This window comes from Mus pahari, chromosome 20 (genome assembly GCF_900095145.1).
Source record: "Mus pahari chromosome 20, PAHARI_EIJ_v1.1, whole genome shotgun sequence".
Classification (NCBI taxonomy): domain Eukaryota; kingdom Metazoa; phylum Chordata; class Mammalia; order Rodentia; family Muridae; genus Mus; species Mus pahari.
In genome coordinates, this window is record NC_034609.1 from 28,534,389 (window position 1) to 28,558,504 (window position 24,116).

General features: G+C 43.3%; 1 protein-coding gene across 1 annotated transcript in view; it reads left to right on the forward strand.

Moving 5' to 3' along the window:
* The window catches only part of Ces4a (carboxylesterase 4A), a 39,414-nt gene that overhangs the window by 2,692 nt on the left and 12,606 nt on the right, over nucleotides 1–24,116 (forward strand). The window lies entirely within an intron of this gene.

The window sequence follows — 24,116 nt, forward strand, 5'->3', positions numbered from 1 at the left end:
AGGCAGGCAGAGTAAGAGAGAGAAAATGAGGGGGAGCATATTCGTGTATGCAGACTCAGAGAACAATCTTGAGTTCTCACCATCCCCCTTGTTTGACACAGGGTCTCTTTGTTGTTTCCCATGCCAGCTGGGTATGCCAGTCTAGCTGGCCCGGGAGATTGCAACAACTCTCCTCTTTCCACTACCCATCTCCCTGCAAGAGCAGAGTGATTAGACACTTACGCCATGCATTCAGCTTCTATGTGGGTTCTAAGGAATAAAACCCAGGTCCTCTCTCGCACAGAAAACGTTTCTATCCACTGAACCTTCTCTCCAGCCTTGAACTGCCAGCCTTGAACTACTGATCCTCCTTCCTCTGCATCCCAAGTGCTGGATGGCAGGTGTGCCACCACAGCTGGTTTAGACTATTGTTTTCATGCGTGCTTCTGAGCTCCCTCTGGGTAACAGAGCTAACACTGGACTCACCATGTCACTCCTCAGCAACGGTTTAGAACTCTTTCACACGGTTGTGACTGGCTCCCTGGAGACCAGGGACTCGACTGACTCCATGATTTACACCAGTCACGAGACATTCTCTATGTGATGTGAGCCTTTGAGCTTATTTCTATGTCTGTAGAAGAATCTGTAGGAGATGGTACACACCTGTAAGCCCAGTGCTTATGAGGCTAAGGCAGGAGGATCACAAGGGTTGTTTCATGTGTGCATGCATGTGTGTGTGTCGTGAGCACATGAATACAGGTATGCCTGTGCAGGCAGAAGCCAGAGGACAGAGTTAGATGTCCTGTTCTATCATTTTCTGCCTTCTTCCTTTAAGACTAGGTCTCTTGCTGAACCTAAAGCTTGCCATCTTTTGGCAAGGCCAGCTGGTCAGCAAGCCCCAGCAAGGACTATGAGTTGGAATTCCGTTTGGGCTACAATAAATAGCAAGACTTTGTCTCAGAATCAAAAATAAAAGCAAAAGTCCAGGCATGGTGATACATCCCTTTAACCCCAACCCTTGTGAGGCAGAGGGCCTAGGAATTTGGTTTAGATGGTTGTTCTTAAGACATGATCTCTTGAAGTCCAAATGACTTTGAATTCACGTAACCAAGGATGATCTTGAACTCATGATCTTCCTGCCTCAGCCTCCCAGGAGCTATGATTTCAGGCGTGTGCTGCCTTGCCTGGCTTGGGGATTTATATTTTGCATCAATTCCTAAATGATTCTGAACCATGGCTAGGATGCGTAATAACTTGGGTCGTGTTTGCAGTCTGTCAGTTTACTGAATGAGTTCCAAGGAACAGGAACAAAGAGTGATTCTGTTTTGATGGGGGGGGGGGAAGAGGGAGGAACCAACAAAGGCATTTAGAAAGGAACAATGAGTGTGAGGCCTCAGCGACACTTGGCAGTCCAAGTGGGGCAGGAGAAGACCCTGAAGAAGAAGAGCACTCATAGACAAAGGGTGCATTCAATTAGTCTACCTCGTATCTATTCCAAAAACTGTCTAAGGTTTGACTATGCTTGCAGTGTGTGAGTGTGTGTGTGTGTGTGTGTGTGTGTGTGTGTGTGTGTGTGTGAAATAAGTGCACTTGCTGCATAAGGACCAATATTCAGACCTCCAGAAACAATGTGAAAAAAAAAAAAAAAAAAACCAGGGTGGTTTCCCCTGCCTGCCTGCAACTCCACCCCATGGGAGGCAGAAACAGGGAATCTCTGGGCCAAGATGTCTAACCAGACTAAACAAAATGATGGCAAGCTCTGGGCTGGACGACAGATCCTGTCTCCATATGTAAGGTAGAAAGCAATCAACTAAGACACCTGATGTTGGGACTGGCGAGATGGCTCAGTGAGTAAGAGCACCCATCTGCTCTTCCGAAGGNAGAGGGAGAGGGAGAGGGAGAGGGAGAGGGAGAGGGAGAGGGACAGTACACAAGGGCCAAGACCCAAACAGTTCTTACACTGGATCCAGGCTCCAAATCTGGCTGTTGCTAGGCAACTGTTGGGCACAGCCTAGAAGAATTGCTGAGACTGAATTACAAGCATGTTTTATAAACAGTGATGATCCATTCAAAAAGGAAAACAAGGAATACATAGTTCTGAGGAAGTGCAGGGCTTATACCATTTACTCATGGAAGTAGGAGCTCAAAGCCCACAGGTATTGTCCTTGTATTTCTTCACTCTGTTTCCCCAAGTTAACAGAGACCCTACCCTATGCTCACTCGAAGCTGCTGGTGAAGGAACAACTGAAGGTTTTGGGAGGTTGGTGGTGATGTGGGCAGTGGTGGAAGGAGCAGGGGGATTAGGAGGAGGAGGGGAGGCTTTTGTGAAATTCTGACTGCACCATGCTAGCAAAGATATGGCAGGGAGAGCTATGCCAGTTTTGCCTCTGCTAACCTTAGAGAGCTGGGCTGCAGTGCTGCCTTTGGCCCCTAGAAAGACCATGGCCAGGGAAGAAGAAATGCTGAAGGGAGAGAAGAAGATGTTTCCTGTAGGGCTGCTTTCCTTCAGGGTGTGGAACAGCTCCAAGGTGAAGAGGGTGTTGGCTGAACTCAGCTGCTCCATGGTGAAGGCTGCAACAGAGGGGAGATCAGCAATGCCCGCTACAACACTACCAACACCTATCACACCTTTGCCACCCACCCCTAGGACCTGCAGTAGGTTAATCCTGGTCACACCAATACTTCCAAAGAAGCAAGAAAAGGCACACACAGCTGGGGCCAGATTTCAGCAGTGACACAGGCCCAGGCTGCTCCAGGTGTCTTATGGCTCTAACCTTCCATACAGGTGTGTCTGAAGAGAAACTATGCTGGTGGCGCTGGCACAATGCCCACACTGCACAGCCTTCTGTCTGGAGCTCACACATCTCTCTCCCTGTGGGATGTCAGGTTCTAATTCATCTGGGCAATGAATCCAGAAAACCATATGAACCTACTCTGCATACTATTGAATTCTGGTAAAGATAACAATGTTATCATATTAGTTCTCAGTGGATTCAGTTCTCCATGCCTAAGGTTAAGACTGCAGTCTCAGCAGGAGTGAAATACACAAGTATATGATTGCACTCACTCTCCCTTGTCAGGCTATGGGCGAAAGGGAAGAGGAACACACTCCTGAGTCCATTTGGAAGCAAGCTGGTCCCTGCAGTGGGTAAGCAAACCCTGCTTGGGGCCCATCTCCTAATCCATCTGAGTCCCAAACTCAGAGCTCCAATTTGTCCAAGTACACCCAATCACAGCTGTATGTCTGTGGATGTTTAGCTACCAGGGCTACATCCAGTTATCATTTTTTGAGGTTCTAGGATCTCCCCAACTTCCCTCCCATCCTCGCTCCCTGCAGCCAGGATTGAAGCTACGGAGCATGGAGCAGCAGGACACTGTCTCTCAGATAGAGGTTCAAAAAGCAAGTTGAGGGGGAAAAACAAAAGCAAAACCATGGCCCGGGACAGCCTTCCTTCCTCTGGCCAATGGCTTGGCTTTGGGTGAGGCTGGGGAAGCATATAGCCTTTCTGGGTCTGGTGTCACAACTTGAGTGAAGGTGAGGCATGGGGAGAGCATGCAGGTTCCAGGAGGACAGGCAGAGAGGTCTGCCCCCCTCTTGCCAAACACCTTCCTGGGAGGCTGCCCATGGGCCTTACCTCCTCTGTAGCAGTTCTTGCTCCACTTGCTAGAGACCTAGGAAGAAGCTCCCAGGGACAGCTGCAGCCTTGACTCTGAAAGCAGAGTGTCTTACTGGCAAGCACAGGCTGGGAAGAGAGCTTTTTCTCCTCTGGTGAGTGCTTAAAACTGAGCTTGCATGACTGGCAAAATGAAAGCAGAAGGCTGCAAGCACCCCCCAAGGGATCCTTGTTCCTCCATTCCAGGCTTTTCTCTACTTCTCTAAGTAGAGCACTTAAGAAATTACTCCTTCCTCAGCGGTGAAAAGCCTAAAGGAAAAACATTCTCTATTGCCAATCAAATGATTCCTTTTTGAATTCCACTGAGAGACTGCAAAAATACTAGAGAACCTTTTTGTAAGATGTGTGCATGGGGGTGTAGAGGCACCTTTGTGGGCCCTTGAATAAGGTCACAGAGCTACAGTTTCTAGCAACACCTATGCCAGAGAGAGAGACAGAGAGAGACAGAGACAGAGAGAGGCAGAGAGAGACGGAAGAGGAGGAGGAGGAGGAGGAGGAGGAGGAAGAGGAGGAGGAGGAGGAGGAGGAGGAGGAGGAGGAGGAGGAGGAGGAGAAAAATGTCCTTTATGTTGGGTTCCAAAGAAGCAACTGGCTAACCGTGGCACCTATTAGCAAGCACACCAAAATTCATACTGGCTTATGTCTCCCATCAGTACCTGTAGCTCTTCTCAGCTGTTCTCACCCCTCCCCTAAACTAAACATCTCCTTCCTGGGGCCCTTGATTCTCTTCTGCAAGCTTCTCTTTCCTATATCACCCTGTCATTTTCGGCCATTTGCTCTCTTGGCTATCTTGATTCTCTTCACTCTTGGCCCCTTCTCCTGGTCCCCTCTCCTCTCACTTCTTTTTCTCTCCCTTCCCCCATCGCCTGGGTGCAGTCTACTAACCATGTTTTGCCCACATGGAACATGACCTCATCTCATTCACTTTACTGACTGATGCAGCCCAGTAAGGGTAATCACAATCTGTACAAACCTGACAGTTCTGGTAGTGTCTCCCATTATCAGGAATGATCAGGTGGCCCTGCTGGTACTGAGTGGGCTGAGCAACTGGCATCCCTGTTTCTGGTAGCCACCATTGGGATTCCTTAAAGGAAGGCATCAGAGGAGGCTTCTTAACCAAGACAGAGTCAGAGCTCCCATTTGGGCCACTGGAAGAACAGAGCTACAAGCAACCCCAAGATGTGCGTTCTAAAGGGCAGAGGTGGAAGAGTGGCTGGTATACCGAAGCATGGTAGTCAGGCATCTGTCCTGTCCAGCTCTACAGCTAAGCTCAGTGTCCCTCAGCACTGCTGCAGGGCACTTCCCTCTGCTGAAAGTGCAGGGTTTGGTATGCATGTGCCTAGTCAGATGGTGTCATCCCACTAGCAGGTCATTTGATGTCCCATCATCAGTTCCTGTTGGAGCCATGTTCTCTCCTTCAATAAATCCATCAATGAGAGAGTATATGGTATGAAGACTTACCATGTTTCATGGGATTGAGTTCAGTGTCATGGAAGGAAAATTACTGTTCTCAGAGAAGGAAGTCCCCTAAGATCTAAACTCATACAACATTGTTCTTTTAAGGGTGGTCATGAATTCCCAATCTCCACTCAAGTGACCTGTATATGTCCCCATTAGACATCAAGTTGTTTCCATTGAGTCCTTGTTCCCACCCAAGGATCTTTACACAGTCCATTTGTTCAGCTGCCACGCTGACCAGGTGTCCAGGATATTGGCAGTGATACCATAGTCAGTAAAAATGTAGCTGGTTGTGGTGGCAGAGGTGGCAAGTGTGACTCTCATGATGTAGGGTCTATTGGGTTTATTATATCCAATCTATGGCAGAAGATATTCATAAAGTGTCCAGAATGTCAGGATCCATCTTAGGACAAGCAAATAACTAGCAGGTGATCTTCCTGAGAGAACCACCTTAGATTAACCTCTACAACAGAATTCCAATAGACAAGGTGCAGGAGAAAAATAATTTTAGGAAAGATTCCTGTTATTAATATGCTTTTCCTGTTATTATTAAACATATATAACAATCACTAGGTATTAGCCCACATATCACTGTAGAGCTACAAAGATGTACTGTCTTGTAGTGATGCTATATAGATAAATGGATGACTTCTTAATTCATAATGATGATCCTATAAGAATTCCTAAAATTATATCAGTATTTATTAAGCTCTTTTATAGTAGGGCTGCTATTAGTTGCTTTTCTGATAGTCAAAACTGCAATGAGAACACTGTCAGTCTCCCACGCATCCCCAGTGAATTGCTTCTAGATAGTAACCAGACTTCCTACTACTCAGAGCACATTCCGAGAGGTTGTAAAACAATCAACCAAAAGTCATAAAAAGGTCACTAATGATTTATTATAGGTGCTAGAACAGAAGATAAAATATTGACTGTGTTTTTCTATACAAAATTTTACTAATAACTTAGTTATGTATTTTTCACTTTCAGTGAACCTGTGGAGCTGTGACAGATGATCAATGTTTAGCCAGATAATTGCTCCTAATGGATATGCATGTAAACATTCACTGCTGTAGACTTCTTATTCAATCTATGATTTGAATTTATGTAAAGTGGTAGTGAACTTTTTAACATGTGATCATGGATTCTGAAAGACGTTTAAGTGCTGAGGACAAAGAGAAGAGTCAGGGCTGAGCTGAGGAGAACTTTTTAGATACAACATGTTTTAGTCAGATCTGAGCCGAAGCTGCGGAGGAGAGAGCATGAGGAGCAGGCAGGCTTCTCTTTACCATGGAACAGAACAGGTCTTTTCTTAATAACAAGGCAGGCTGAGTCTTATTAAAGGAACAAAGCTTTCTTCTTAAATACTTGGGTTTAATTCACTTAGCATTAAAAGGGTAGAAGCTTTTACTTCCTCTATGCAATAAAGATTGGAGGTCATTTTCCATCCAGAGTGAGTGAGTTCTTTCTGCACTGGAGCTTGGTCTTTTGCTTCAAATGTATATGTAAGTATGGATGTGTGTGTAAGTATGTAATTGTATGCAAGCTGACTGGTTTGAATGGAAATGCATAAATATGCACTGTGAATCTGTATATGAACTTATGTGAGATTATGCATATTTGCTTATGTAAAAGTTCTTCCTTCTGTGAGCATTATTCTCTTCTCCTAAATCAATGGAACTTTATTGCTCCAAAGAGAAGAGTGAGAGAAAATTTTCCCTGCCCTCTCTTAGGATCTTTCTGCTTTTCCCCTATTTCCTAGAGAGCTTTTATGGGTAATTTTTTACAACTTAGAAATAAATGCTATAGTCACTTTTCAAACTGAACCTTTTTCTTCCCACTACTTCGACTAGCAGGCTGAAAGGAAGAGCCCTGCATTTCCTGCTGAGATAGAACAAAGGCCACATTACTTAATCCCCTGCTGTTAGGCTTCTGGTGTCAGTGCCTAGCCAGCTAGCTGCTTCTTACCCTCAGAAGGAGCAAGAAAATTTTTAGGACCTTTTAGAAGTTATCATCAGCATTTCAGTATAGTTAGAGAGTTAGACCACCCAGAGACCCTCAGTCTTTAAAGCCACACCAGAGTCCTATTCTGTGTCCCTGACTCTACCCTCTCCAGGCCAGGAGGCTCCTGGGACCAGATGGCGGTGATGTTCAATGCACCCTCATGACTGCAGTTTTACCATCAGTGGCCACACCTCTGAATCCTGGACCCTTAGCCACGGTAAGCTGGAGCATCCACTAGAGGTCACTCTGGTGACTTGCTGGTAAGCTAGACATTAACCTGTAGAGTCTGCTGGTCTCTTGGTATGTCACCTGGGCCCAAGTTTTAATGTATCACTTCATTCTGCAACTGAATTCTGTTGTGCTTGACTATTTAAGCCAATTGTGTTGAATATCAATGTACCAAGTCTGGAAGGATTTTAAACAACAAAAAATTGTCCCAAGGCTCTGCACACTGGGAAGTTCAAGTTCAAGTTGCCAGCAGGTTTGCTGTCTGCTTGCAATATAGTATCCTGTGAAGACAGTGAGATGGTTCAGGGTGTCAAGGTACCAGCCACTAAGCCTGAACACCCGGATTTGAAGCCTGGAACCCACACACAGTAGAAAAGAGAACTGACTCCTGAAAGTTGTCCTCTGACCTCTGTGCAAGTGCCACAGCACGCACACTCATGGCTGTGCACGCACACAAATAAAAAAACAAAAACAACAACTTGTTACAGTGTCCTCAAAGATGGAAAGTGGGAGCAAATAAGGTCTAAATACACCTTTTATAAGGTCCCAATCCCACACACAATGTCTACTTTAATACTGTTAGAGGATTAACTTCCAATATGAAATTTAGGTACAACACATTCAAAATGCAGGATCCCACCCACCAGCCCTGCTCTCCTCGAACTCATGTCTGCTATAGTTAGGATATGGTTTGAGCTTCTCTCCTGAGCACTCCCGTGTTGGATATAACCCCCAATGTGAAGTATCAGAAGATAGAAACTTCGTGTGTGGTGTTTGGGAGGTGGGGACTTTGAAAAGATTCAGATTAAGACTTTGATTAATATTACACAAGACTCTCAGGGTGGGAATCCCTGACTGAATACGAGAGTACCATCCTCATTACCACTAGGTGGCACTCATGTGTCTGTCCTGTCGTCGTAGTCATCCTCTTAGTCCCACCCCCACCCCTCCCTCCTCCAAGTCCCCACCCCACCCCTCAGCTCTGAGATCTGGGAGAAATCCCTGCCTTCAGCTCTGCAAAATACTGTCCTGGTGGGAACTCAGCAGAGGCACAAAATCTGGCTCCAAGGGGCATAGCTTTTTGGTGGCTCCTTGTCCACCTACATTTTATAAGACATAAAGAAACCAAAAGAGATGCACATGTTCTCCCAGTTTTTCTGTTTGGTTGCTTGGTTTTGTTTTCTTCTGTGATGCCTTACACTTGTGAGGAAGGCAATTTCAGATGTCCAGCCACGAACGTGGAGAATTCATTGTTATCCAGCCACAAATGTTTTATTATAATAATATAAATCGGCATATTTCTTTTCACATACATTATATATTCATCCCATGCCATTCAACTTTCTTCTAGTATTACCAAAATCAGATATGAATTTCAAGATATTATTCTTAGAGTGCCTGTGAAACCGAACAATCTAGGTTCTTCCAAAATAAAACAGTTCCAGTTTAAGACAGAATTTCCTTTTTAAAATTCAGTGGCAGGCAAGGAAAAAGTGGTGGGCCCCACAAACTTCCAAATCTCAACATTACAAGCACTGTGACGGCTTGAGGATGGAGAATACCCACATCACACTGCTCTGGTCCACATCTTGGACGTACACTCAGGAAGGGCAGAGTAGTGGGGTTGTCCACGACTTTGATGGACCTCATCCCCAGGTGCACAAACACAGCAGCTCTTACAGATTGAGTCCAGTGTTTGTGACTTTCCTAGGTTGTAGCTGTATTTAATAATCACACACAAACACACACACACACACACACACACACACACACACACACACACCCTGCCTCTCCCTGGCTCAGGTTTCTTGCCTTTATTTCCATGAAACACCTTCCTGGTAGAAACTTCACAATGACACAATCCCTGGCTCCAGGAGCGATGATGCTGTGGTGGGTCCACTTGAAATCCAGGAGAATGTGCCACAGAGATCCCCTCCCCCCCTGCTCACAATCAGCTGACCTGAGACATCTTGAAACAACATCAAGGACTTCAAGAAGGGCAGCAGAACCAAGGAATGCCACATTGGAATGTGAGAGCAGTGGCTGTATCCCAGAGTCCCCAAAGTGCACTGGGTCCCTCCCTTGAAACTCTTTTGTCTGAGGCATTCTGGTATGTGATAGGGATGGCAACTGGGATAATCCCTTGATGACTTTGACTTGCTCTGGCTTGCAGTAATGAATAGCATCTGGCTTCTTGCCACATGAATCTCTTGATCAAAGGTTAGTTTTGGCAAAGCCTTCATATTCTTTTCCGAGGATGTACTTTCTTTCTTTAACATGGTAGGGAATTTCACTAGCACTCCCTGCCTCACTCCTCCCTAACTTCTCTTCTCCCTGCTCTGTCTTTGCTGTATCTGTGTCTGTTTCTCTCCCTCCCACACTCCCCCTTCTCTTGACCTTTGTGTGTGTATGGGGGGGGGGGAGGAGAAAGAGAGAGAGAGAGAGAAAGAGGGAGAGAGATAGGGGGAGGAGAGAGAGACAGAAAGAGGGAAAGAGATAGGGGGAGAGAGAGAGAGGGAGAGAGAGAGACAGAGACAGAGACAGAGACAGAGACAGAGACAGAGAGACTGAGGATTAAGCACAGACAACCTTTTGCTGTTTATATCTGGAGGAAAGCATTAAATTGCTCAAAATGGCCTCTAACTGGCCATCTTCCTGTGTCAGACTCCCATGTGGCTGGGATGACAGTCTTGTGTGTACCTCCACATCTGGCTTCTCTTTCCAGTATAAGTTGTCTTTATCTTTTTGCCTTCTTTTATTGAACATTCAGCAATTGTGTATTCTCAACAGTTTGCTCAGAGATTTTGATAATTTTGATTATTTTTTTTTCACTTTCACATAAAAATGATCAGGTATAATTCTGCCAAGGTCACTGTCACTTCCTGGGAGGCCAGTCTTTCATTGGATTTCTCACACCTTATTCCTCATTTCCATCTTAGATACACTTGGAGGTACCTTTACAATTCATGTTTCTGCCAACATGCAAATCTAAGCCAAGTAAAAATTCTCTCAGAATGGTGAGACCCTCACTGCAGCTCCCCATTATGATCTATCACCATTGTCATCCTTAAAGCCTCATCAATAGAAATCTCAAATGCTTCCAGTCTCTTGTCATCAGTCACAGTGGAAGCCATTGTCACGGCTGGGGTGGTTGTGTAGTCACAGTGCAAACATGATGCTAATATCTTACTTTGTGGTGTTATAACTCAGTAGTGAAACTGAGAAGTTTGTTTACAAAATTTCTTTCATTTTTTGAGACTGAAAGCTTGAGTTCAAGGCGTGGGAAGTTCCGTGTTTAGTGAAGGCTTCTCTCTGCTTCCAAGATGTTGCCTGCTTGCTGAGGTTTCTGGGGGATGGGGCAGAAGAGATGAGAGCGGCAGCCCATCCACTCCCTCTGTCTTAGTCAGGGTTTCTACTGCTATGATAAAGCAATATGCCATGATGAAAGCAACTTGGGGAGGAAAGAACTGGTTGATTTCATTTTCTACTCAGGCCACAGGCCCAAACTTGGGGAAGTAGGGGCAGGAGCTCAAGGCAGGAACTGAAGCAGAGGTCATGCAGGAGTGTCGCTTACTGACTTGGTTTGCATGGCATAGATTAGTTTTCCAATACAATGCAATCTGATCTGGGTCTTTCCTCCCTCAAATCTGACCCCTCACCCACTCATCCCCCACCCAACACCATATCTGTGTATGTGTGTGTGTGTGTGTGTGTGTGTGTGTGTGTGTGTGTGTCTGTTCCTTGTACTTTAAAAAATTCTAGTTGGTTTGAATTTTGTTAGGAGAGAGACAGACAGACAGACAGAGTCAAAGAAGGAGGGAGGGAGAGAATCATAAAATTGGAAATCATAATATAAAAGTGAAAGGTCAATGAGAAACAAAAGTACAAATAAAGCCACATGAGACAAAAAAAAAAAAAAGTTTACAAAATACCATCGAGCTCATTTTGTGTTGGCATGGAGCCTACCAGTAAGTGGCATTAAGTGTGGTCAATGTGCCAAGTGAGACTCCACGGGAGAAAACCCGATCTCTTTTGCAAGCAGTTGTCAGTTAGAGACAGCTCCTTGGTGAAGGATGGGAGGAGCCCTTGTCTACGTCCCCTTCTCAGTGCTAGGAGCCTGTATGGCTTGGACCTGTGCAGGACCTGTGCATTCTGCCACAGTCTGTATTGGGTGTATTATCTGTGGTATTACTGGACATTTCCACTGTGTATTTTAGGAGCACGGATTACCATGAGCAACTGAAGTTATGAAGAGGGAGACTCCTGTACTCAGTTATTGCTGCTGCCCCACCCTTGAGAGCAGAAGTGATTTACTCTTAGCCTGCCTTGATCTTCACACTTCCTGCCTATGCAGCGCTCTGGATTCTCACAGATACCGTGAGAGCCTTTGCTTTACAATCTGAAAGCACTTTGAATGAGCTGGTCCTGCTCACACTCAGTTTAGAAACTGTCTTAGGGTGACTTGTGACACTCTAAATTGATGGGGAATTATAAATCTCACAATCACGCTTGACTAAATAATGAAATGTGATTTTTTAAAATCTTTTTTGTTTGTTTGTTTCTTTTGAGCAGGGTCTTCGAGACTGTGCTAGAACTCCCTTAGTAAAGCAGGCTACCCTCCAACTTCTTTTATTTTAAATTTTAAACTTAGCCTATATAATGTAAAATATTGAATGTATTACATTTTCATATATATATATATATATATATATATATATATCATCCTACTTAATTCAGATCAGCCCCTACTTTACTGTCTCTTGTCCCCATTCCATGAGAACGTAAATCATTCTTCCCAAAAGTCACACTTTTGTGTCTTTAAAATAATCTAGGTTATCTATTGAAGGATTTGTGAAGGGGTTTTAGCAGTCCTGAGAATGGCAAACATGGATCAGGCCCTTCCCTTTGCCCCCATTCCCTCTCCTTGCTGAAACTGTTAGATTGCTTACTGAAAGCTAGACCCCAAGGTCTAGTCTGTTATTTAGCCACTTGCTCCTCCTGGGACTGACTACCAAGGTCCAGCTATCAAAGTACTGAAGTCCATCAATAAAAAGATTCTTATGGTTAACCTAATTAGCATGCTCAATTACGATTAAACAGATCATCCTACCATGGGGTTTCCCCCTTTGACCTTTGTAAGCCATCATCTGCCTGTGGGCCCTGTCTGTCTCCTCTCTATCCAGAGACAGTCCTTCGTCCCCCTTCCCCTTGTTCCTTTCCCATTCTTCCTAGTTCCCTGGCTCTTGACTTTGTCTCTTATTCCCTGACTTGTGTTCTTCTGGGGCTAATAAATTTTCTTTGTGCTGAGAATGTGATCATGGGTGCCTTCAGCTGACTCCATGTGCCTCTAAAGTTTGTCCTTCAGAGACTAGTTTATTTCACATCACACACAAACCTCATGAAAAGTGATAATAAAGGCAAATTATTTCCATAATTGTACCCTCTGGGTAAAATTTTTTTATTTTATAACACATTAACCAATTTCGGGTGGGTGTGCAAGCATGTGGGCACACCCAGCGTGTTCATCACATACAGTGAACCTCAGAAGAGCAGAGAACACCTTGCTAAAGTAGGTTCTTTCCTTCCACCGTGTGGGTCCAGGCAATTGAACACAGGTTGTCAGTCTTGGTGACAGGCACCTTTACCCATTGAACCATCTCACTGGCTGTCAAAGATCATCTTTGACAGCACAGTGTAAACTTAGGAAGGCAGTGAGGTGTGAAGTAGGTGATTGGGGTCCGTGCTATGAGCAGCTGATGGGAATCAGCACTAAGAGGGGCTGACGGGAGTCTGTCCAGACAGTGACTGACAAGGACTGCTACCTATGACAGCCAGAGATTAAAGAAATTATTCAGCAGACTTTTTTTTTTCTCTGAGGGAACAAAATTCACTGGAGCTGGCAATCCCTGTGTCCAGTCAAATACTGTAAACTCTTTCAATTCTTTGGGGGCTGGTTTGTAAGAAAAGGAAAGAGAAAATTCATGTGCCCTCACCCATGCTCTGCCACTGAGCTACAAGTCAGGCCCTTCAAATTTGTAACAACTTATTTTTAACTTGTTATAATAACTCCAAGTCCTCAACCTAACCAAGGCTTCCCTATAATGGTATGAGGATGCTGTTTGACAGTGAGCAATTTTAGACCCTGTATTGTGGCTGTAGTTAACAAGGCATTCCTAGAAAAGTCTTATTAGTTCAGTGGCTTCAGTGACCAGTCACCAGAACAGGAACACCAGCCTCTGAGGGTTTCTTCTAACTTTCTCGTTGTCTTCTGCAGACCACAGCACACGTTACTGTTTGAGCAGCATAGCTCACCTGCTCCCTCCAGGGGGCAGACACTCACCCTTGTATAACAAACAGGCCTGACTTCTGAACTGTCTAGATCCCTGACATGCAGATGTCAGATTCAGAGAGACTCCTCTTCTCTCAGGCAGCTAGAATCCCACAATCCAGTGATGCCTGGAAAATGCTCATGGCAAAGACAGTGAGATTTTCCTCCACTTTTGCCACTAAGCCTTTTCACTGTCTCAAGTTGAAGCACTGGCTTTTTTTTTTTTTTTTTTTTCTTCTCTTCCTTTGTTTGCCTGATCCTGCCTCTGCCTGCACAACTAATGCATTTTCTTTTCACCTGCTCTCTTCTCAGTGCCCCTTCTCTGGCTGCTGGAATTTTACTCTCAGACCAAAGTTTGACCCAGAAAACTTAAATATGCTCTGTACTTAGAATCTATTTTATTATGGGGAGATGTGCTGGACAAGGATCTGGGAGAGAGGTGTAGAGTTCCTCTGGGCTTTCTAGGCATCTTGCTTCTTGCTATTGTGATGTGCTCACCGAATCAGAAAGGTCCATGAAACACAGATTTCAGGCGGCCATTGCTTTGGACTAAGTTTCTGCACTAAGCCTCAATATACTGGACTTTAAAATCAAAATGGGTTCACCTAGCCTAAAATTCCAAACAGAACCTACTTGGTTTCTGGTTTTCCATGAAAAGGAAGTGAAAACACTTACCACCAAATGTCCCAGACAGTCCTCTTTGAATAACATGAGACAAAGTTCCTCTTCTCTAATTCTCACAAAAAGAAACCTGATGGCCCCCAATCATTTGTTATCAAACTTTGAACCTAGTCTACTGGGCACAGTCAACATCTCACCTTTAAACTCTGTATATGCCTACCATGGGTGATGTCTATTAATAAACACCATGGCATGGTCAGAGACCCTTTTATGCATAACCAGAGAAACTCCCTTCACACTGGAAACCCCAGTAGAATTTTAAAGTTTTTTATGAAAATGCGTAAGCCATGACTTCACACTTACAGACACTCATCAGCAGGGCAGACAGGTAGACTTGCTCAGAGGAATGGGGAGCTAAAGAGACAGATTTAAAATGAGACATCTGAGGATGACAAAGTTACTATCTGTCCTCTGGGTCAAATGGTATGACTGACAGTGACTTTCAGAAACACCAGGCCAGGTTGCATGTCATCTCTCTCTGAGGTGGGTCATTGTTCCACAGCCCTGCCTCACATATCACAGCACAGACTCACAGAATATGGTGCAGTCTTCAATGATAAAGTTGCTATGGTTTACATAACCATCCTGAAGGCATGAATTGGAAAGTTGATCCCCAATCCATTGCTATTGGGTCCTGAAGAGAGCTGTTAGGTCATGTGTACTCCATCCTCATTAATGGACTAATCTCTTGCTTTTTGCAGTCCACTTTTGGCCTCCAATTTTCCACTGTGAAAATATTTCAGAAGGCTGTGACTTGCCACAGCCCCTAGACCCTAGAAATTCAGCCTTTAGAATCATGTACAGAGCATGTTTCTATTTGTTAGGAGTAATCCATTCTGAGTTAATCTGCTATTGAAGCCTAAAATGGACTAAGACAGAAATGGCTTTATCCCTGAGTCTCAAGTCATTTATCACCTCTCCCACTAGAAGATGGTTGGCACTCCTAAACCTGTTGCTTGCCCAGGAGGCACTTGTGTGTGCCCAAGTGCCTTTGCAACTTAGCTCCACTCACCTCCCAAATAAACCCTGAGGAAGCAAGACACCTTTTGAATTGCTTGGTGTAGAAGGTGTGATGAGTCAAATCTTTGAAGATCGAGTCTCTAGAAAGGGCTGCTGCTCATTATATAAAGAGGATGATCTTGTACCTGGACCTTGCGTGTTCCAGGGATAGCCAGCTGATCAGATGAGGTCAGGCCCTATGGTGAGGAGGGCTGTGGTTTCCTGTGGGGAATGGTCAGGTAGAAGTGCAAGTATAGAATACAGAAGGGAAATAAGGAATTGAAGAAACTGGAATTTCATTAGCTTTTGCTCCTCTTTTGGGCAGGTCAACAGATACAAAATACAACTGCTCTGTGGCTAAGAGGGTGAGGAGTCCAGGACAAATGAGAGGTGTGAGTTGCCACCTGTGGGTGTGTCCTCCCCACTTCCTGACCCTCTTGTGGCTTCTCCCTGCTGTTTGATCTGTTTCTCACACCTCTACCCAGAATGTAGGCTTTGGGGAACAACTTCAAAGATGAAAGGCCAATGTCATCATATCACATCACAGCGCATCATGTCTCTGTGACTAACTGCCATTAGTTACCATTGATGATGACCTTGTGGCTGAGGGGAAGGGCTTTTCAGCTTCTTGGGTGTAATTTTTCCTCTCAAAGTGACTGATAAACCCCCCCACCATCCCATCATGCACGTTATTTCTCAGTTACTAATATCACTTCTCGATAAGATTCCAGACATACAGAAGATCCCAGGATTCCTTGACACTGACACCAAGTGAAAGATTCCACAGAACCACAGTTCCTCCAGAGAAAGCCCCTTGGATTCATCCCCACTTCTGCACACTGTGAGTTAGTAACCTTGAGAGTCATGCCTGTGGGTTCAGAAATTTTGCATGGAATTTCAACGTTAATTTTATTTTAACATTTCCAGAGAATTCAGAAAATTTCCAGTTACATCATTGAAGTCAATCTCAACCTGACACAGAAAATTTCAAATGACTATTTTAATTGTCAACATCCTCACCAACCTTTGTCATTTAATTTTTGGAGTGTAGTCTGACAATTGGGTGTGTACATGCAGTGTGTAAAGGTCAAATGGTGGTAGGAAACAAGTATAAACATTAAAAGATTTGGACTAAAATATAATATTTGTATGTGTTCCTGATATGCAAGTATGATATTTCAATACATGTGTGCAATAGCATTGACCAGATCAGAGTAATCCACTTCCTTGCCATTGCTTTGTGTTTGAAGATTTCAGACTCCTCTTGTCTACTTATACATAAAACATAAGAAACAGATTAACATGAACTATGGTTTCCCCACTCTGTAGAGGAATACTACAACTTATTACTTCTGTTTCTGGTAGCCGTTATCCAACCTTACTCTAATTCTAACCCTTCTCAGTCTTTGGTGATGACCACTGTGCATCCAGGTTGACGTTTTACATGTTCTTACTTACAAGCAGGAGGCTTTGACATAGTGCACAGGGCCAACCCACCATAGACCACACCCTGACACTGTGAGCTAAACATGTCTTTCCTCCTTAATCTGGCCTCTTAGGTATATTGGCCATGGCCATGTAGACGTGGTTAATTCAACATCCTCACCAACCTTTGATATTATTTCTATAGATTTCTTGAAATACTAGTCATTCTAACTAGGGTGAGATGACACAAGATAGTATTCAGACTATGTAAGAATCTTAAACCTCTTAAAAAGCACCACCACAACAGCATAATATTCCTACTTTAGCAGTGGGTACACCATCAAGCTCTGCCTTGCCAAAGACACCAGATCATGCAAACATCTTCAGTTCTTCCCCTAAGCTCTGAATAAAATGCCTTGACACCAACATCTAAAATCTAAAATAAGCAAAGGGCATGCACAGATACTTCTCAAGAATTTCCAGGCAAGCATCTTTCCTTTCTGCCTCTATACTGTCTGGTTTTGTGCATCAACTTGACACAAGCTGGAGTTATCACAAAGAAAGGAGCTTCTGTTGGAGAAATGCCTCCACAAGATCCAGCTGCAAGGTATTTTCTCAATTAGTGATCAAGGATGGGAGGGGCCATTGTGAGTGGTGCCATCCCTGGGCTGGTAGTCCTGGGTTTTATAAGAAAGCAAGCTGAGCAAGCCAGTAAGTAACATCCCTCTATGACCTCTGCATCAGATCCTACTTCCTGACCTCTTGAGTTCCAGTCCTGACTTCTTTTGGTGATGAACAGCAATGTGGAAGTGTAAGCTGAATAAACCCTTTCCTCCCAAACTTGCTTCTTGGTCATGATGTTTGTGGAGGAATAGAAACCCTGACTAAGACAGCCTCCATTCCTTGGGGACTCCATAAATCTGAGACCCAGTATTCCTCCCTCCTCACATCCCAGTATGTGAGCCACCAACACCCAGAGGAACTCTATACCTAGAAAACCCACTGGCCAAGTGGCAGAATCAAGTAAGTGATCTCCTTCCTGAACTCCATTTTCAACCCACTCTCAATCTCCCACCATCAAGTAGTAGGCCTTATCCTATAGATACAAGGATGAGTTCAACGTACATAAATTGACAAATGCCATGTACTATATTAATAGACTGGAACATAAAAATCACATGACCATCTCATTAGATGCAGAAAGGGTCTTTGTCAACATTCATTGCCCTACATGATTAAAAAAAAAAAATCCTCCTGCTGTAGGAGGGATTCAAGGGGCATACCTCAACATAATAAAGCACTTTATGGGAAGCCTATAGCCAACCTCACCTAAATGGGGAGAAACTGAAAACAATGCACTAAAATCAGAAACAAGACAAGGTTGTGCCCTCTCTCCATATCTATTCAATGTACAACATGAACTCTTAGCTAGAGCAATAAACTAGTTGAAGGAGGTTTGTGCGAAGCGGGTGTGGCCGTGGCTGCAGCCTTGTGAGCCAAGATGGCACCCTGGTTCACTGCCAAGCCCCGTGATTCCCTGCTTGATTACCAAAAACCTGATTATGCGCACCTGAGTGATTACACGCTGCCCGCCTGACATATAGAGGCATACAGCATGATATTGAGTCACTGGCCTATCAACACCCACCCTGTCTGCGTGCATGGCTTGCGTATAGAGCGTGCTGAATGCTGATTGGATGATGAACGATGAGAGACGAGTGCTGAGGGTGGAAGGGGATAAATGGGGCGATCCCAGAATAAAGAGAGGGAAGTTGAACTGCTGTAGAGAGCTGGGGTGAGCTGTAGAGAGAATAAAGGAAGCTGCAGTGGGAAGCTGTGGAAGCTGCTTAAACCCTGCCTTTGTCTTTGTCCCACCTCTGCAGGACGGAGGTCAGGGACATGCAGCAGAGGTTATATGAATACAAGTCAGAAGGAAAGAAGGCAAAGTATCTTTATGTGTATATGATATGGTAGTATACCTAAATGGCCTTTTAAAATCCCACCAGGAAATTCTTACACCTAATAAACACTTCCAGCAAAATATGAGGATTCAAAATTAAGTCACAAAAATCAGTAGTCCTTCTGTATACAAACGACAAATGAACTGAGAAAGAAATCAGGGAAACAACATCTTTCACAATAGCCTCATGATCATGTTGGGGTAACTAACCAAGCAAGTGAAAGACTTGTATAATAAAGAATTTAAGACACTGAAGAAAGAAATTGAAGAAGATAGCAGAAGGTGGAAAAGATCTCCCATGCTCAAGGATAAGGCGGGTTAATATATTAAAAAAGGCCATCCCACCAAAGCAATCTACATATTCAATGTAATCCCAATAAAAATTCCAACACAATTCTTCACAGAAATTGAAAAAACAAATTTCAGCTTCATACAGAAACACACACACATACACACATACACACATGCACACACAAACAGCATAACTAAAATGATCCTGAATAATAAAAGAAGTGCTGGATATTTCAACTTCACCAATCTCAGACTGCACTACAGAGCTATAGTAATAAAAAACAGTACAATGTTCGCACAAAAACAGACATGTTGAACAATGGAATCACATTTCCTACCCAGAAATTAATCTACACATCTATGAACACCAACTTTTTGACAAAGAAATCAGAAATACACACGGGAAAACAGACAGCATCTGTTAACAAATGGTACTGGTCAAATTGTATGGCTATATGGAGAAAAATGAAAATAAATTCAAACTTATCACCCTGCATAAAACTCAACTCCAAATGGATCAAAGATCTCAATGTATGGCCAGATACACTGACTCTGATAGAACAAATAGTGGGGGATAGTCTTGAACTCATTGGCACAAGAAAGGACTTTCTGAGCATAACACTGCTAGCATGGGTAATAATATCAACAATAAATGGGCATTGTAAAGCAGAAAGGCTTTGGTATGACTAAGGACAATATCAAAGACTTCCCCTTTTTTCCAACTATAGACACACCTGACAGAGGACTAATACTGAAACTGTATTAAGAACTCAAAAAACCTGGACATCAAGTAAGCAAATAACTCAATTAAAGATTGGGTACAGATCTAAACAGACAACTCTTGAAAGAGAAAACACAAATTGAAGAGGATTCCAGGAATGCTGAGGAAGAGGAGGAAGGCTGTAAGAGCCCAAGACGATGAAGACACCAAGGGAACATGACCTCCGTAAACCCAGCCGGGGCAATGCACGTATGAACTCAGAGAAACTGTGTGATGACGATTTGCTGCCTTTCAGGGAAACCGAAGCTGCTGCCAAATCGAGAACAGTCCACCCCACCCACAACCCTGCCGCCGAAGAGCATTGTAGCCTGCACACACTGTGGGGGACGGTTTCTGGATCTATCAGATTCTAGAAGTGTGACAAAAATAACTAAAGTAAGTAACTCAAAAGAAGAAGGTTTATTTTGACTCATAACCTCAGAGATTCAGTCTGCGGCTGCTCAGTCATACTCTCTTGGTCATTCTTGAGAGTGGGTTATGACCGTGAGACCTTTGTATGCTACACTTTTCACTCTATACAGACTCCAGGGAAAGATGCAGAGTAGAAGGGTCTGGGTGACAAAATCTCCTTCACAGGCATGCCCCGTTCATTCCTTCCCCCATGAGTCCCCGCCTCCCAAAGTTTCTGCTGTCTTCCTACATTACTGCCAGTTGAAAGAAACACTTCAGCATGTAAGTTTGGGGAAAACATTTAAAGTGCAAAGCAATAATTTTTCCGTGGTCCCTAAATGCCTATGTCCCTGATATATTGCAAAATGAATCTTCCATACCCTTAACAGTTTAAACAGTGTAAAACGATCAAGTACATAGTCTGCTCTGAGAGCCAAGGCACTCTTTTTTTTTCTTCTTCACATTTTTATTAGATATTTTCTTCATTTACATTTCAAATGCTATCCTGAAAGTCCCCTATACCCTCCCCCTGCCCTGCTCCCCTACCCACCCACTCCCACTTCTTGGCCCTGGTGTTCCCCTGTACTGGGGCATATAAAGTTTGCACGACCAAGGGGCCTCTCTTCCCAGTGATGACCAACTAGGCCATCTTCTGCTACATATGCAGCTAGAGACATGAGCTCTGGGGTTACTGGTTAGTTCATATTGTTGCTCCACCTATAGGGTTGCAGACCCCTTCAGCTTTTTGGGTACTTTTTCTATCTCCTCCATTGGGGGTCCTGTGTTCCATCCAATAGATGACTGTGATCATCCACTTCTGTATTTGCAAGGCACTGGCATAGCCTCACAAGAGACAGCAATATCAGGGTCCTTTCAGTAAAATCTTGCTTAGCCAAGGCACTCTTAGTGTTGAAGCCCAGAGAAAACCACAGAGAACATTGCACATGTTTCCAATACACAGTGGCAAATGCATGCTCCTCTTCCAAATAGAGAGAATGGGAAACTGTAAAGAGAGATCAAACTAGTTTGAGAACAAAACCCAGCAGAGAAAGGTTAAATCCTTAGCTTTGTCTGGCCTCCAGAGTGTGTGAGATCAGGACTCAAGTTCTAACAGGCCTGGGCAGTCCCAGTCCTGTGGATTGGTTGGCGGCCATTCACCTGATCTCTCTCTTTGAGGCTGAATGTACTCTTTGTCTACAGCTTTTCCAGGCAGCAGAAGTTGGAGGAGTGTGGAATATGTTTCACTCTTACATAGACTCTGGCTTCTTGAAATGGCATGGATCCTTCCATACACTGGGTTCCCAAGATTTCTTTTGAAATCTAAGCAGAATGAACCCTAAAGAAAAACTTCTTTAGACAGCTCTGCATGTCAGAACTCATTCCTCAGAACAAAGTTATTTAAAACAGTTTAATCCTCTTCAGTGTGTGAAGAATGGGAACTTGCCAGTTCCTGAGATGGCATCCAGCTGTCTTCATACTGTCCCATACAAAGTACTTGTGTGTGTGTGTGTGTGTGTGTGTGTGTGTGTGTGTGTGTGTGTGTGTGTGTGATCTTATATGGAGGCCAGAGATCAACATTTGGTGTCTTCCTCTGATGCTTTCCATTTGGTTTTTAGGCAGGATCTCTCACCAAATACTTCCTTGCATGTGAATTCTGGGTATACACTAGTCTCATGGCATCACTGTAACTATATTCAGTGAACTTCTCTTGCCTCTCAGGAACATCATCAGCTTCTGGTGAGTACAAATGGGGTGGCAGCTTGATTTCGAAAATGTGATGAGATTTTCTCTTCATGATATGTGCAGGTGTTCCTTTCCAGAAAATATTATGGAGATCTTTTTGTCTGAAGCACTGTCATATTCCTCAAAGAAAGCAGATAAGGTAGGTACTATGTACACTTTATTTTCTTCTTTTCCCGCAAAGCTGAAGTTTCACTTTGAACAATCAGATCTTTTCAGATAAATTGAGGCATGTTCTATTTGGTCCTCACCACAATGATAAATTTAACTCATTCAAGATGGCAAAGATGTCTACTGAGTAAGCTAATTTTTTTTATTCATTTTTATCTCTAGAGAGTGCTTTAAACTGAAGCCTTGCTCTCTGATTAAAAAAATGTTTTAACTTAATCAGGAAGCTCAAAAGTACATTTTAAAAATGTTTCCTCACTACAACCCTCTCACCTCAGTGAGAAATAGCAGAGGTTTGGTGTGTGCATCTAACTGGTTGAGCAGTTGCAAAAAAAAAAGTCAACTGTTGAAATTGTTCCCCTTTACAAAACTGACAGAACTTACTATGTTTTCCTTATGTCTTTTAACTCTTGTAACAGCATCGCTACTACTAATATTTGACCGTCATACAGTGAATTCCAATTACATGGGGAATGAATCACTTTTGGTGGCTCAGTATCAAACTCTGAAATCCAGATTGACATCCTAGTAGCTGGAGCACTGTCTGTGCAAACGTCACCATCCCTTCCCCCAAGAGATCTTGAGCTCTTTCAGAAATGAACCAATTGTACAAATACACCATGTTCAGTATCTGTTGTTTCAAGAGGTTTGCGAAAGAAAATAAATTCTTTAAAGACGCTGTCATTAAAATATCTCATATAAACCAGTAACTGTGGACAGTTTGCAACATCTGTAGACTCATCAGGCTAGATGCTGGATACTGAATATTGTAAGTGGAGCAGATTTATTTTCCTGGATTACTTGATCAAGAATATCAGCAGACATGACATCTATTCTTCTGCAGACAGTGTCATTAGATTAAAAATTTGCTATCAATTCCATGACAAATTCATCTCTGATCATAACTTGATCAATGTCTTTGACTGCTGGCAACAGTAAATCCCCAGTGTTGGTGTGACATTTCACAGTTCTGTCAATTCTGAGTGACAGATTATAAAGCTTCAATGGCAGTTACCTTTTGTTTCTGGTACCTGCCACCTATTTCAAGTTCGGCTTTCTTGGGTCCATCAGCTTTGCTTCTGAAATAGTTGGTATCCTTGCCAGCAAAGCTTGATTGTTTGCTATCAAAATTGTGTTTTAATTTGTTTGGCTTCATAGATTCCGCTGATAGAACTCCATTAACAAATACCACATTGCAGTTTCTCAATTCCTGCTCTAATTATTGGGGTAAAATCATACTCTAAAAAAAAAAAAAATCATACTCTAAAATATCCTCACTATATTTCCTTTTCTTAACCATCTTCTCTACACATCTTGTTGTTATGGCATGGTTTTCTAATGAAAATCATATATGACAATAGGCTTAGTAATACAAAATATGATACATGTTATAATTCAGTTCAGTACCATTCATTAAATTGTTTTATTATTTAACAGTTTTTACATACTGGGAATTATCATAAGAGGGCAGTATTCATATCAACCACATCTGACTATAAAAAGGCCTATTAGCATCCAGATTAAGTTCCCATCATACAGATTTTGTTTTGTTTTGTTTTGTTTTGATGAATTTACATTTATCCAGCAATTATAATGCATGAAGTGTATTGTTATCATCAACAATGCTACTTTTAACACAGTATTTGTTCTCTACAGATGTGTGACTGGTCTAAATAAGTATACCTGAGCCCACTCTGTAACATACCCTTATATTTGTTTCAGGTGTATGTAATGGGGTTGGCGTGATGATATCATCACACCAAGTTCTCATCTGTGTGTGTATCTGCATGTTGGCATACCTGCTTGGAGACACATAGAGGAGTGTTGTCTCAGTTACTAAGTCCATCCATTAGAAATACATGTTTTTAGCCGGGTGGTGGTGGTGCACGCCTTTAATCCCAGCACCTGGGAGGCAAAGACAGGTGGATTTCTGAGTTCGAGGCCAGCCTGGTCTACAAAGTGAGTTCCAGGACAGCCAGGNCTACANAGAGAAACCCTGTCTCNAAAAAC